General features: G+C 40.6%; 1 protein-coding gene across 4 annotated transcripts in view; it reads right to left on the reverse strand.

Moving 5' to 3' along the window:
• Positions 1 to 15252, reverse strand: part of frmpd3 (FERM and PDZ domain containing 3) — a 91721-nt gene extending 76469 nt beyond the window's left edge. For 3 of the 4 annotated variants that reach the window (XM_035912549.2, XM_035912563.2, XM_035912545.2), the window contains exon 1: positions 14759 to 15252. The gene's annotated coding sequence lies outside the window, so the exon portion shown is untranslated. The remainder of the gene's footprint in view (positions 1 to 14758) is intronic. The other variant, XM_006781570.3, reaches the window with a different exon arrangement.
• Between the last annotated feature and the right edge of the window lie 948 nt (positions 15253 to 16200).

Consider the following 16200-nt stretch of genomic DNA (forward strand, 5'->3'; position numbering starts at 1 on the left):
GATTCATTTTCACAGCTGATGCCACTACGAAGCAATGCACTAATAACAAAGAACTGTTAGCATGTGTAAAAGAGGGTTAAATGAGTAGATAAATTAATGAATTCACAATTTTCTGCTTTCTCTTGACGTCAGATTCCCATATGCCCATTTCTAAAATTTTACTTCCTTTTAACACTGTTAAGAGACTCCTTCCTAATTGAGGACAAAATCCACACAGTTGTCTTCTTAACTTTTGAGAACAAAACTTCTTCTTTGTGTTCCTATTCTTTTGCTGCAAGGGGGAGATGCTTAAAGAGAATTTCATAGTATCTCCAGAAGATTTCCTCTTCATTCATTAATCATTATATTACATTGACTTTATATTTTCATCTCTATATTCACACCAGATTTATTATCCATCATCACTGTGTTGAAAGGACATCAGGAAGGGATTTCTTACTGGCACGTATAAAGTACAAAAATGATTACAGCAAGCAAAAACTGCGTTTGTTTAACTAGACCTCGAGCTCATAGTCAATATCCTACTGGGGCTTACAGGTGGATGCTGGGAGGGGTGCAGAGGTCGAAACAGCAGGCAGCAATGCCAGGCTCCCGTGGTATTGACAAGCCAGTGGGGGAGATGGGAAATCTGATGCTAAAACTGACCATACAGGTAATTCTCGTGTATATCCGTAAACATTATGTTCAGAGTGAGGCATGTCACGCGTGTGGGAAGAAGCTTAAATTAAGTGTCTTAACTAACTTCCAGGCTTTGCTCCATTTTACAGTCATTAAGGATAAACATGACCTCATGTTTGAATGTTTGAATACAATAAAAAAAACTTGGGATATATTTAAGCTCTCTGGGATTACAAATACTGGATTCTGTAGACTTTTTTTCTCTCCTCACAGAAAAACAAATCTCAGTACATAAGAGCAATAAAGGTCTTGACATTCTTGCAATTTTGTAATGTACGTGATCTCAATCAATTCCTCTGCCAAGGCCTTTCAAAGGTTTCTTTGAACATTGGCTGCTTTTTCAATTATTTTCAGTCCAGCCCTTATATTTGAGCATCTTCAGATAATTTTTTGTATGTTTATTGGTTTGTTTATTTGTTTGTTTGTTTGTTTGTTTGTTTGTGTTTGTGTCTGCTAAATCACTTAACTCATTCAAGGCTAAGACGAGCACCTAACTCAAGGGATTAGTTAGCGTTTCATCTACACATAACAGAAAATTTAGCAAAGAATCAATTTTAAATGTTATTTTTGTCATAAAAACGCATCATTTGTTCACATTTCCTCAGTTTAACACAGCTTGGCAGTCAACAATATGATTCTCAAAGGGCTATTAGCTCAAAATATGCTCTGAACACTATACTGCCTAATAAAACTATCTGCAGCAGACAAACAGTATCTGAAAGTCATGTCCTTAAGAAATGGAGGGAGGGGTGGGGGTGGGGGGGGACAAAGCAAAGACCTGACACATGACACAGGACCTGAGAGGCACATCTGGCTCTTCAGTTGATTCTTCTGTTCAGTGAAGCCTCAACAGAAATGGTCTCAGTGGAAGGATGGCTGTCAAGAAACCGTTCACAAGGAAGGGAAACAGGAAGAAAGGGCTGAGGTATGGCAAAAAAAAATCAAAAGAACTGGACTGAAAATCAGTGGAAGCAGGTCTTCTAAAGTTTAAGCATATTTAAACATAAAAAAGACATCTAACTCAAGGGATCAATCAATGTTGCATCTACATATAAGAGACAACTTATCAAGAACAAATTTAAATTGCATCTTTAGGCACCTTGTTACTAACAAGCTATTATAAAACACAAAATGTGTTCTTTAGTCAAATCTATGAAAAATGTCAAAGATAACACAGTTTGAAAGGCATAAAATAGTAGCAAGTTAACAAGTTGATTCCCAAAGAACTATTAGCTATACTCAAAAACGTTAACCTTGACACGAGGAAGACAAAAAAGGAAAGACAAAGAAGTGGCAGGCCTACAGTAAATATCTAAGGCAGATGAACAGTATCTGAAAGCCATGTTCTTAAGAAACAGGCCGTTTTTAAGACATGGTGGAGGTTCTGTGATGGTTTATGGAGGTGCTTTGATGGTGGCATCAATTTTGTCAAAATTGATGAAATTATGAACATAGATAAGTAGCATCAGATTTGGATCCCTCATGCAATACCATCTGCAAAGTGTTTGATTGGCAACAACTTTGTTTTCCAGCATGACAATGACCCCGAAACACACTGCCAGCGGAGAAAAAGCAAATCTGGATAGAAAAACACACGATGGAACGGTTTCAGTCATGGATTGTCCTCCCCAGAGCCTGGACCTCAACATTATTGAAGCAGTTTGGGATCATCTTTGCAGGGAACATCGAAAGAAAAGCTTTAAATGTCTTTTAAGACACGTGGAGAACTATTCCTAAAGACTACTTCAAGAAATTACAAGAAAGCTTGATTAAGAGAGTTCAGACTGTGTTGAAGAATAAAAGCGGTCACACTGAATATTGACTTTAAAGCTCTTTAAAATGGTACAGACTCTGTTTTTGCCCTATATACTATCTCCATGTATGTTTGAACATGTTTCAATACATTTCTGCACATATTTCCAATTTTCCAGCAAACTATAAAGAAATACGGAGGTGTCTCAAGACTCTTGTGTGATACCATTGACTGACTTGTTTAAATATGTTCTGCGAAGACAAATAAAGTCAACGCTGACATTCATTGCTCAGTCATTAATCCTTGGCAGGCTGATATTTATGTGAGAACATGTTCTGCATAATAACACATTTAGTATGCCAAATTACATTAAAAGTTCATATTGGGCCGCATCGCTCCCTCAGGGTTGTAGAAATTTAGATGTTGGAAGGATGGCTGCTTATTCAGTAAAGCCACTTCTCTATTTTCCTTAAAGACTCTGAACCCATTAAAATTTTAAATTAGTCTTTTCTGAAGAGAATGAATGTACCCTCGCACAACCTTGTTGTCGCTGCAGCTTTTGTGAAAGTCTTTATGTTTGTGTGTGCGTGTGTGCACATCTGTACGTGCAGAAGCGGTGTGGTGTGTTTGGAAGAGAATCTCTTACAGTAATAACTCCTCGTGGGCTGCTGTAGCTGTGCGTACTCACGCATGAGTGCACACATTCGATCATGCACACACGCAGGATGTAGTGTGCATGCTAACAGCCCTGTGGGCTGAAAGCTACAACCCCCGAAACAGTCTGCAGATGAAAATAAACCCTGTCTGTGTGCTTTTCAGAACTATTCAGTTACACAAGCAATCAGTCTGATTCAAACAGAATCTGACATAGTAGCATCCAAGTACAAATCTGAGCTTTTTGTTGGAGCCGTAGCTCATGTTTGTACATAGACATGCTGTGTTGACAGCAGAATCTAGCAGGGCTTTATGCAAGAAAGCATCATGATCTACAGGGGAATTACACCGCCTGCCTGCCGTGACTACGTTAGCAGAATATTAAATGCACATTGTTGCTTTCTCTGCACGTTAATGGATTACCTACAAATACATACATGTTTGCAGAGAACGAATATGGCATTATTAGGTGCAATGTAATATTGGAGGAGGGATGGCACTTTATCTTTTTCTACAACTGATTTAAAGAATTATAAACATGGAAAAAGGCAATTAAATTACAATCCTGTAAAACTGTGGTTATCAAAAATTTGGAACTGGATCACATTTTCTGCTAACTTAACTGAAGAAATGTTGCTAATTATTGTATTTAACGAGCTGTGAAGTGCGTGGAAAGGTTGCTAGTCTATCACAGGTTTGACAAAGAGCTACACTAACATCCACACCTATGACCAATTTAGAATCGCCAATTAACCTAGCATGCATGCATTGGAAATGATAGGGACATTAAGAATAGCCTTTCTATCTTGACTTTATCTATACTTTATCTGTTACACTGCACACTCTAGCAGTTTGCAATGTATCAGATAAGGCTTCCATAAAATTAGTTCCTGTAAAATAAAAAAATAGATTTTTTTCCCATGTGAACTTCATTTTTAAGGAATAATTTAAAATCTTGGTAATGTACACATGCAAACTTACCTACACACACACATGTATGCACACACACACCTGTGAGCACTGATAGTATGTCAAAGTGTTTCATTTTCAGACCTTTGAAGTGTGAATCCCTGTATTATGAGGAAAGGTTTTATCTTTGGCTTGCACCGCTTCAGGGAGGGAGCAGAACACACTTCAAAGAACCTCGCAAATCTCCACAGAAAGACAATAACAGAAGATTGAGATGAATTCTCAGAAATGTTTACTCCAACAAATCGCAAGTATCAGGAGAGATCCTCTTGGTTTTAACCTCTCATTAGATATTTTCTTGAGAGGGAACAGTGTTTCGTTTGCAGTAGGTGCAATGTGATTGGAACAGTGAGAGGAGCTTTTCAGCATTTTATCTGTACCACTACAATCAAAACAGATAACACCCATCCATCCATTTTACATCTAACCAAAGTTAGGTTGTGGTTGCAGCAGGTTAAGTAATATTTCAGGTGTCCTTCTAGTTCCATCTGTGGGCTCCAGAGGTGTTCACTGCTCAGATGAGATTAGATAACCTCAAATGCAACTGGCTCCTCTAACCTCTCACTGTTTCTATCACTACTCATGCTCATAAGAAATCTAAACCAACTGCTTCATCTTCCTTCTCCACTTCCTTATTTGCTCAGCTGTACTGACAAACCACCTGCTGGTCCGTCTCGCTTCATCTTATCTTTACTTGTGAACAAAATCCTGAGATACGATGACCTCAGATCGAGATGCTGCTGGTTAACAAAGTTTCCTAGTCTCCGAGTCCGCTCGAGTTGGAGTGACATAAATTGAATCAATCAATTAATCCAGCAGTGAGCAGGAGTGTGTGTTATTTGTGTTTCCACAGATTCGTCCGCAGAGACGTTACATTACAACGCAGCAACTCTGCATGCGGACTTCAAGAGAACAAGACATCAAGAGCAGTCAGGAATGAGTACTCGGCCATGCTGTCTCCAGCTGTCTGTGCCCAATTCCGCAATGGAGGCTTCATACCATCTGCTTCACACTCCGCTGCAAAGTGCCCCAGCGTGTGCTGAAGGTCATGTTATGATGAAACCAGTGGAACCATGTCGACTACAAAAAAGCAGAGGCGCAATTCTGAGGCTCCCTAAACAGACAGCGAGACGATGGGCAACCCCGATAGTCCAACACGGGTTAAAAATGACGTTTGACTTTGCGCCACAGATCACACACCTGTTGGTAACGCCAGGCTTACTCTGTGTGGTTTGTAAGCATTACTGCACTTCCAAAAGAAGAAGAAGAAGCTAGCTCAGCAGCACAATATTGTCAGAACACAGTCGTGAGGTTGGGGTCAAACACAGTTTTCGCTACAAATGACTGTGAAACAGCAGATGCAAGAAGAAAAAAATGCAAATGTGAAAAGTAATCGTCTGTGATCTCACATGGAGCAGCAGTACAGTTAGCACAGGCTTCCTCTAACAAAATGCAGTTTTGTATGCAGCTGAATACTCCGGTGTTATGTTTGGTTCTCCTTTCTTTCTTTTCTTTCTGCTTCTTGATTCGATTGATTACTTCAAGCTTGTCTGCAATCACGATGGGAAAACCTGCATCATTGCATAGAATGAGAAACAAATCGTTTCTGGATGGTTGGGGAGAATTATAAAAATCCTCTGCTCACACGCTAGCATACTGTAGTTACTCTGGCCTCCATTTTGTGACTGTTATGAGGTGGATTGTTTTTTTTATTGGTGTACAGTCCAGCCAGAGAACAGCAACATGCGATTTCTAGTTCTGCACTAAATCAGTGATTTGATGATCTGTTGTACTCTTTTACATAAATGGTTCAATTTTGTCAATAAACAAGTGGTTGCAGTGTTAAAAATAAAACAACTATGAGCTGTGAGACCCCCCCGATCATCATCCCTCTTTTTGTTGTTTATATAACGGATCCTGTGTCTGTGCGATCTCCTGATCTCAAATCTCCATCTTACGAGCAACTGTAAGGCTTCCAATTTGCAGCAGACGTGGAAATCTTGCGCTTTTCTCAAGACTTCTAGAGATTTATTAAAAGTGGTGCTTTGTGAAAGAGGCAGCAGGTCCACTGCAGGCTGTGATTTAGAAAAATCTTGGAGAGCTGCACTCTCTGCTGATGTGAAGGTTCCACTTCACAGAGCTATATCTGGTTTAATAGTGACGCAGTTCTTTTCAGGCAGCTTGTTAGGAAATGCCCCACATTTGGAGCCGATCATGATTAGCAACCCAGAGTTTCTACCTGTGGGACAATTAAAATACCAGAAGAGGCTTCTTGAGACTTGAACTATGCATAAAGTGGGGCAGGGCTCAAGTTGCTGTCTATGGAAGCTGTTCATGCATTTGTAGTACTTTTTAAAACCTCATCTAAGAATGCTGGAAATGTGCTGTCAAAATGTACGTTCTAACAGTTTTAGATCTCAGCAGTGAAAAACGAGCACCATCCATCATCTGTGACGCCACATACTTTTGTGCATCTTGTGTCCCATCTCTGTTTGTCAGACTCGATGAACACATTTCATTTAAAAAATATATATTGATCCAACTTCTGTCACTTTTACTCAAATTATATGAAAAAAGAGTAATTCCTCTATTCAAATAATACAAAAAAACTTGTACTGCACTCATTTCTTGATATTTTGTTAGGAAAATGGTAATTTCCAATTTATTCAAGCACGTGCGCACTTACATGGAAATACAGTATAGAAGGCAAAAGCAGAGTTTATACAATTCCAAGCTTCAACGTCAATATTTGGTATGACCACCTTTACTCTTCAACATAGCAACACTCTTAGGAAAACTTATAATTTCTGTAAGTAGCGTTCAAACAAAGTTCTCTGGGCTTCTTCAAGGACATTCAAACCTCTTTTTTTGTATGTTAGATGCCTTTTGTTTTGTCCTGTGACAAGATGATGATCCCACACTTTGGGAGGAGAGAAGAGGAGAGGCATTCCTCTATGTGCTTTTCTGTTATTTTACATCATTGGTGGTGTGTATGGGTTCATTGCCATGCTGAAAAATGGCTTTGTTTCCAATCAGATGCTTTCAGATGGTATTGCATGGTGGGTCAAAATCTAAAGGTACTTTTCTGCTTTCTAATTCCACTAATTTTGACAAGATCTCCAACACCACTGGCTGAAATATGGCCCCAAACCATGACAGAGCCTCCACCGTGTTTTACAACAGCTGCTGTTGTACTGCTCTCCTGACCTCTTCTGTGACAATGATTTGAACCAGAAAGTTCAAAGCTGGATTTATCGGTCCATAAGACCTGTTGCCACTAACACCTGTTCACCTGCTCGGTGTTTCCCTTCTTTAAGAATGACTTCTTGACAGCCACTGAGCCCTTTTCTCATTGTTAGTGAGGAGTACAATGGCCAGATGTAACTCTGTCAGGTCTTTTGCTGAATTCTTTCCTGTTTCTTAAGAATATCATTTTAGATTCCACTGATGAAATGGGAACAAAAGATGTGCTTTTGTGTCTAAAGATACAATATAAAGTTGATGATTTGCCAAGTTGTCTGTTACTGTATGAGCAGATATGACACTGCGTCATATACGAACAAAAGAAAACATGAAATAAATTGAAAAAACAAAGACTAAAGAAAAACATTTTTAAAAAAGGAAAAAAAAACCTTCCAAATGCCGGGAAGGTATTATGCAAGACTAGTATAAAAATGAGAAGAAAGCATGGCTCCTACTGAGCAAGATATAAAGAAATGAGGGGTGGTTGAAGACTTTTTGCACAGCACTGTGTATAATACACATTTCAGTGACTGTGAAAACATGCATTATGACAGTTTTAGTGCTTACAGTAAAGGTTTAGATAATAGTTTGATTTTTTGTTTTACTTACTTAAGAATATTCATGAAAATGTTTGAACCTTTGCTTGTGCAGATCAGCTCTTTTACAAATTAAAAATGTAAAACTGCAGCCATTTGAAGCTTGCATAATCAACACTGTTGTTCCACGTGTTTTCTAGTATTTCGACAGTGTAGACGCACGTGTAAACAAGATTTCATGAATAGAAAGGAACAACACAACAGGACCTGGGAAGTGGGAGAGGTGGGAGATGGGGTTGAAAGAGAGACGCAGGGACAGCATCAGTAAAATCCATTAAATCCTTTTGAAATATTGAGTAAATACTTCTGTTTTCTACACATGTGGACATGGACTGTAGATGATGATAAAAAAAGGCCCTGATGGCTCTTCAGTTTAGGCTCCCTCAATGATCCGCTCATTCCTCAGCAGTGTTGGTCAAGTTAATTGAAAAAAATAATCAGCGACTAATTACTGATTACTTCCCCCAAAAGTAATCCCGTTACTTTACTAATTACTTATTTTCAAAAGTAATTAATTACTTAGTTACTTAGTTACTTTTTAAAAACACGATTTACCCTGATTTAACCTGAATAGATAATAAAGCGATAGATCTTTCAGCCCAATTCTACTTTTTCTGCCTAATCCATCATACAAAGTGTAATCAAATGGAAACGTCTCTTTTTAAAACTTGTTTTATTAGTTTTAATCTTTTAACTTTATGCATCAAGCAAAAATTGAATTATATGCAACATTCTCTGACCGGAAAAAATTTGTTTAACATTTAAACCTATTCTCTGTGTATGTTAAATACAATAATTGTTTCTGTATATTTTGTGTGTTTACACTCACTCTTTCAAATAGATGCAAGTAAAACACAGAAGAAAATAAATAAAGTCAAAGACTAGCGGTCCTGTTGCTCTATTTTCACCTGTAAAGCAGGAGTGGGGTAGGCGGAGGTTTGCCCTGGTGCAGGTGTGCCGCAGCGGTCAGTTGAAGAATCCGCGAGCTTCTCTGTAAATTTCCCATTACGTCGTAGCGCACTCGGTGCTTGCTCGGAAGTTTAGGGGTTTTTTTCGCTGTAAAAAGAAGTTTTCTTCCCACGCACAACGGACGCTAATGTTTTTGTCACTTTTTACGGAATCAAACTCAAAGTAAAGTCAGTACTTCCACGCTTTAAACGCTGCACGCTCATACTCTCTCCCGCACTCGATATATTATCCATTGTTGATCTGCACACAGCTGTTGTCACGAACGTCGCACTCGCTTACGTCACTGTCATGAGACATTCTCGCAAAAAAATCACAGTCTTAGTGACGCAGTAACGCAGCATTCCTACGGGAAAGTAACGGTAATCTAAATACCGTTTTTGCAATAGTAATCCCTTACTTTACTCGTTACTTGAAAAAAGTAATCGGATTTCAGTAACTGCCCATCTCTGTTCCTCAGTGGCCATATCGCCACCTTCCCTCTGCTCACAACATCACCCATGGCTAATTTTCTAAAAGTGACCTCACTTGCAGAATCGAGTTTTTATAGTAAACAAATGTAGCACACTTAAAATCCTTGTTTTTCCGCCCGCTAAAAAAATGAAAACCTCTGAAAAAGCAAACCTGCAAGAAACACTGCAGTCATCTGTTTTCTTTGTAAAACCTGCAGGAAGACACAGAGACACAGAGAGTGGACTAGATGGGAAATTTGTGACGCCCAACCATGAAATGCTATGGATATTTTAATGCTGCCTTTGGCACGCTATGGTGACAGAAAAAGGAACGTGACGCCACAGTTAAAAAAGTAATTAACTTTATGGCCCCTGGCTATGTTTGTACCCTGCAAAACAACAACTGCAACAACAAGAAAAAATCTTCAACACGGTCCTACCAATGATGATTATATTTTGACTTGTGCGAATGTGTATATGTGTGTGTAAAGGATGCAAAATTATATTATGTTTGAGAGAATGCAAATGTCCTCAAAGGCTGCACATATCTCCAATGATGATTCATGACCCTGAGCATATTCAGCATACTGCTGGTACAGTGCTACAGATTTGAATCCTCCATTTCTGGCTTGAAAGCTCTTGCATTCAGAGTTAGAGTTAATTCCTTGGGTTTATATGTTAATTTTTTATATGCTATTTTCCACACCGTATGCTAACGGTAAAAGTGATGCGGTATGTTTGGCTACGAAATGTACAAAATGAAGGGCGAGGTCAGAGTGAATTACAACGACAAAAGGAAATTAGTCATTTCAGAAGTGCCACAAAATGTCATATGGTCATGTTCAAGTGACTGAGCCCAGAAATGGTTGTGGTAATTATGACGGGAGCAAAGGAGGAAATAAGGTGCCATTGTTGTACAGCTGCAAAGCCAGAGCATGGGGATGGAGGGTTGAGGTGGATGGGTGACTCAGCAAAAAAACACAATTTTAACAAGATATACAACTGCTCATTTCCTGTTTCACACAGTCAGCAAAAGGGATCTAAAAGCTTCTTATTGTTATAGACCCAACAAGTTCTCCGACTAAATGGCGTCATTTATTTCTGCTATCTGAAATGACCCCATTAAAGGATACATTAGGTTGCGAGAGAGGTGACTCGGAGCTTGGAGTACGAGACTTTTTAAAAATGTTTTTTACTTGCTATCGTTTATTTTCACTCCCTCCTTAGTTAAGTTGAACCACAGAGTTAAGAGTTAAACTCCACTCAGACCTTTCACATATCAAACATGCACTCACCAGTTTGCATGCTCACTTATGCTGCTTAATTGTAAACAAAAATAAGAGTGGGTTTTGTAGGTTGCAACTACAGCTTGCACAAGAAGGCGTTGTTTAAATGCATAAATTCTAACTTGCATACACTGAATTTTTTACTGACAAATGGTTAAAATTGCTCTTCTTCCTCCCACATTGATGAATATGCATTTAACAAAGATATACTCAAGCTTATTTACAGAATACAGTATGTCTTCTACCACAGAAACTTTTTTCTTAAGCTGCGTCCACACATATGGTTTTGAAGCTGACAGCTGGTCACTTTTCCAGGCATTACAAGCTCTGGTACGCCTACTGTAGATAGCCCTCTAATATATTTACTACCAGGTAATGTGTCAATCAACAATAGCCTGCATTCTTGTTTATAGGCACTTCAAGTCCTCACTATAAAGTTGGGAAAGGTTAAGGATCTGCCCACTTTGTATCTGTCTTGGTTATTTCACCTGTAATTACTTGAAGTCACCCAGTGTCGCTGACTTTCTAGGTCCTCTGATCACCACACCAGTGCCAGTGTGGATGGAGCTTCAGTGTTTGTGCAGCATAGACCTCCCAAAAGAGTTTTCACTCTTGTGCAAATTGCCTGTTGGGCTATGATTGACTTTCTAAAGCAACATTTTCCTCTACCCTTTAGTTACCAAGTGTTTTGATGGAAGACATTTTTATCACCATCACTGTGACAGCTTTCCAGAGGTGTCAAAATTCTGTGTTTTGGCATCTAATAGGCCTTCACACCCAGGGATGTTTTTCTCAAACTGGACATGCTGGATAATCTTCATGTCTCATTAGACGGGTACTCGAAGTAATGTATCCCCAACCAATAAAAAACTGTGGTGGTTTGAAAGCAGGTTAATAGTGAGTCCACAGGTTAAGAGAAGCATGGTTCTGAGGTGGAGGGCTGACCATATGGACACAGACATATTATAATCCAGTGTTCAAAGTCTGCTTTATTTTTATGTATGCTGCACATGCTTCCTTTTCCCAATTGATAGTTTGGGATCCTGGCCAAGTTAAGCAATGACTTCACACTGCACTGCTCTTCTGCAAAGCAATAGCAGGATTCTCAGAAATCTGCTGGCACAAAAGACCAATTAATATGCATGTTGTTACTCAGATATTTATTACCACAGTAACATTGCCAGTTTATTAATGTTTTTCTGTCTTGTGTGTGTCTGAGGCCTCCAGTTTGGCCAAACTGGCTCTGAGATACAGCACCAGAACAGAACAGCTGGTTGTCAAGGGTGACAGTAACAGAACATTGCAGATAGATAGATAGATAGATAGATAGATATTTACCACCCACCTGCAACATTGTTGCGGATCAAGCACACCACCCGTGGCAACAGTACTCCCAATGGCATCAGCCACCCCCAGCAGGGCATTGCACAAAAACTGCTCAGAAACGGCTTGTACATGATAAACAGCCTAAGGCCTTCACGTAGTCTGCAGACTCCCCACTTCCAATCTGAGGAAGCATCAGCAGGATACAGGCTGGAACAAGTCCAGTCCACAGAGACCCCACAAGTTACCCACAGATGGCGTACCCTCAGAATCTCGGTCGATGATGTCTCAACTGGTCAGAGCTATTTTGGTGAGTTTAGAGACCTAAACTTGCCCTGATGGTTGATATTGCAGCTGGATGTCAATAAAATCAATTCAGCGGTACTGATCGGCAAATCCCAACATTACAGGAAAGACAGGGATAGTTTATCTCAACAAGACTGTAATAGCTCCATATTTTTGATCTCTGGAATACCCGCTGTACAATGTCATTCGTTTTTTTAACCACATTTGATTGCAATAAAAATATAAAACATCCCTACCCTTATCCTTTAATTCCACTCTACATTGTTGCTTTGAAGTCCTGCAGAGCTTTGAAAACTGGACAGAAATCATTGTGCCTGACAAGACTGTAGATAGGCATCACTGCTTAGATTTAAAATCAAAGCAGCTGGTGCAAGTGTGCCTATTCATGTGCATCTCTGGAGTGCCCACGTGTCTTGCAACAGAGCTATCCACTTGTGCTCAACTATCAGGGTAAAATGTTCATGAGACTGAAATAATGCATGTTGTTTCCACTCATTTAAATGCCCTCTACTGTAATTGGTGTAATCGGTAGGTTTTATCTAGTGCCAAGTCTGTTAACTGTGCTTTTATGTGCCTCTTCAGAACTGCCAGCCTGTGCCAGCTAGTTCTCCTTACATGAAGCTGATTGGATTTTGAAAGCATGTCCAGGCTGCTTATTTGTCAGTGGTGGGCCTCTTACTCGGGATCTCTCAATGAGCCATATTATGAGAGGTTGATAAGTTTGTGCACTTGGGCAATGGCTGCATCGCAAGTTTTGTTAATTTGCTGTCGTCGATAACCTTGGGGCTGTATTGCTTCCTCTAATGACTAAGCAGAACTTGGAAGATAAGATGACATAGCAGCTGCATCTGAAAGCGCAATGTACAACAAGATCATATAAAATATTACTGGGCTTTAATGTGGCTTTAAATCATGTTTTATACATTCATAAAACATGTTTTTTTCTGAAGTAAAATTTACCTGATAAACTGTGGTCTACACCAGCGATTCTTGTTTACTGCCATACAATCAACCTACGCATATATTTTCCGCAAAAGCACACCTAATCAACCTCAGACTTCCACTCTATCAAACCCCAGTCTAACCAGACTCTGAGTGAGCTGAGTGGCATTTAGATGGATGTTGCAGTGTGGCTTTTAAAAACAACCTTTAAATCAGCCACCGTCCATTCTTAAACACGCCGCATAATGGAAAATATTGATATTTCTTGGCACATGTTGAATGTACTGCCTCTAGAATTAATCATGGCGTTGAAGCAAGTGTTCTCTCCACATCTGACTGGCTTCCCTCAATGCTCTCATTCTCTCTATTTGCTCCTACCCACTGTCTCTATAGCCTGCCTAGTCAAATGATGAGATCAGAGATGCCTGGTCATCTAAGTAATGGATTTCTTTCTGTTGATTCCTCCTGGGTCCATGGCCCTGCGTTCAGTGATGTATGCTCCATGCAACGGTACCGGACAGCTCATCTCTTTCAGCCACAGGCACCTCTGCATAAGCACATTCACCCAGAGCCAATCTCTGAAATGCACTTTGAGGCTGTTGCTGCCCCCTGGTCTTTGATATACACAGAAAAATAAAGGCATTGTAACCATTTTAAAGTCCTGTAATGAGTGTTAGAGGTGAGTTCGGGGGAAAGATCCTTCATTAGCAGAGGTTGTAAACTGACCTTTTCCCTGGTCTGCAGGGGATGCCACCACCATTTCATCTTTCGTATTAATAGTTGTGATTGTTCAGTTTCACTTGCGTCCTCTGTGTTAACCTCACACGGCTTCAACATGTGTTTGTTGCAGTTTCACCGCTCTTCCTGTGTTCATACCCAAACTTCTACCCTCATCTGTGCCATACTCGTACCCAGGGGCCAGTCCCGCTCTGCAAGTCGGCATCATTTCTTCAAAGTCCTGTGTGGCATTTTTGGCGTCATTTCTTCAACATGAGCACTTTCGGCTACCCTGCCACACTGCGAAATACAGCCTTTAGACTGTAATTGAAAAACTGTCCAAATGTGGAGTGTGGGATGAATATATGAATTACAAATGAAGCAGTAGGAGAAAAAAAAAACAAAGCAAAATGGTCCCCCCCTCCCAGCCCCAAAGCAGCACAAGCCCACAGTATATGACAGTCATATAAATTATACCAAATGTCATGGACTTTCAATCACTTGTTCTGTTTTGCTTTTTCTTCCCCGTTCCTGCTACCTCTCTGTTGTTTCCTCTTCATTCCCACTGACATTCCTCAGATGGATATCAGACCATGTCCTCCAGGAGACATATTCCATTATTATGCTGCCACAGTGCTCATCCACAGACCCATCTCCCTTCTAATCAATGGCCATGCAGCACAGCAGGCACACACAAACAAAACAGATACAAACCTTTAGTAAATAACCAAACCAACAGTTGAACACTGATGAGGATGAAAAAAAACCCAATGACATATTCTATATCTCAGACACATTGCCGATTCCTTCACATCTGCGTAGATCAATATAGATGGAAATCCAACAGAGTAGCCCCAGCTGTGCACCTCTTACCTGGTGTCTCTGTGGTGGTCCTCCTCTCAAGCTGTGCTTGTTGAAGACCCTCGCGTTACACAGCCATGCCCTCCTATATGGGCATACATCTGTGGGACAGATCAGAGCTCTGCTGTCTCTGTCGGCATGGAGAGGAGGAGGGAGCAAGGATCAGAGAGTCCTCCCAGCCGGCAGCCCCATCTAGCGCATCTCCTTGTGTCTCCCGCTCTCCCGGGTCATTCCAGCCAGCCCCTCAGCAACCGCAGAGCCAGGGAGTGAACGCGGGGGGATGGGAGGTGCTTAGAGGACTGAAACGGACATGGAACAGCGAGCAGAGCACCTCCTCCTCCTACATGTCTGACTGCAGCCAGTGGACATGCTGCAGCTGGAGTCTCTGTCCGGTTCCTGTTTGCTTCCAGTGCATGTGAGTGTGTGCGTTTCTGTGCATTTGCGCATCAGTGCCGGCTCATGTCTGTGCTGTGTGTGGGGGGGAAAAAAAAGAGTCTGCCTACTGCCTCACTGTTAATGCTGCTGGTGGCACCGAGATGAGATGCTGAGGCAGTGTGAGCGAGGAAGAGAGAGAGAGAGAGAGAAAGAGAGAGAGAGAGAGAGAGGAGGAAGAGGTGCATGTGGGAACAGGGGAGGGACAATGGCAAGAGAGACTATTTGAAAGGTCTTCTTGCTCCGTCTATTAATATCAATCAATCAGAGATGCATGGCTGTGTTAATGACTCACTTGAACCTGCACGTGTGCGTGTGTGTGTGTGTGTGTGTGTGTGTGTGTGAGACGTGCAACAAAAGGGAAGAAAACAAAGGACAAATATATTTACATGAAATTAGGAGGTTCCCTGTTTGTGTTCTGTGTAGCTTTCATGTGTTTTAGTGTGCTTAAAATTGCTTCCTGAGAAGTTTACAACCAGGCATCTACACACACAAAGGTACAGAGTAAATGCACATATATATTAAAATAAATGCACATAAAAAAAAGGTACACCTAAATAGAAGCTCAGTATCTCTTCAGGCTATCACTATATCAACAAGCCCTAAGAACCTACAGCCTTAAAAGGCTACCTGCCTCCCCAATGCCCAGGGGAATGATATATCACAGCTCAACACTCTGGAGAGAAGAGGAGAGGTGAAGAGAGGGGAGGAATAAAAATAAAATCCCCTGCAGTGAGACACCCCTCGGAAAAGAACTAAAAGGCAGGTGGGCCGTTTGATTAGAGAGAGGAAAGGGAAGGAAGTGGAACGAAAATAAGACAGACAAGAGGTGAAATGTTGAGGCTCAATTTCACCCACAGTGTTTTGTTCTCTGGGCATGCTGTCTGCTATGCTTTGACTGCCTAAAGAATTAAAGAGTGAGGCAGTAGGAGATAAAATGAAGAAGAATGAAGATCTGGCGATAGGATGAAAGGCCTTTGAAATTGACAGTGAGAGACAGTAGCGGTTTTTGATACGGGCGA

This window comes from Neolamprologus brichardi, chromosome 2 (assembly GCF_056152115.1).
Source record: "Neolamprologus brichardi isolate AB-2024 chromosome 2, ASM5615211v1, whole genome shotgun sequence".
Classification (NCBI taxonomy): Eukaryota; Metazoa; Chordata; class Actinopteri; order Cichliformes; family Cichlidae; genus Neolamprologus; species Neolamprologus brichardi.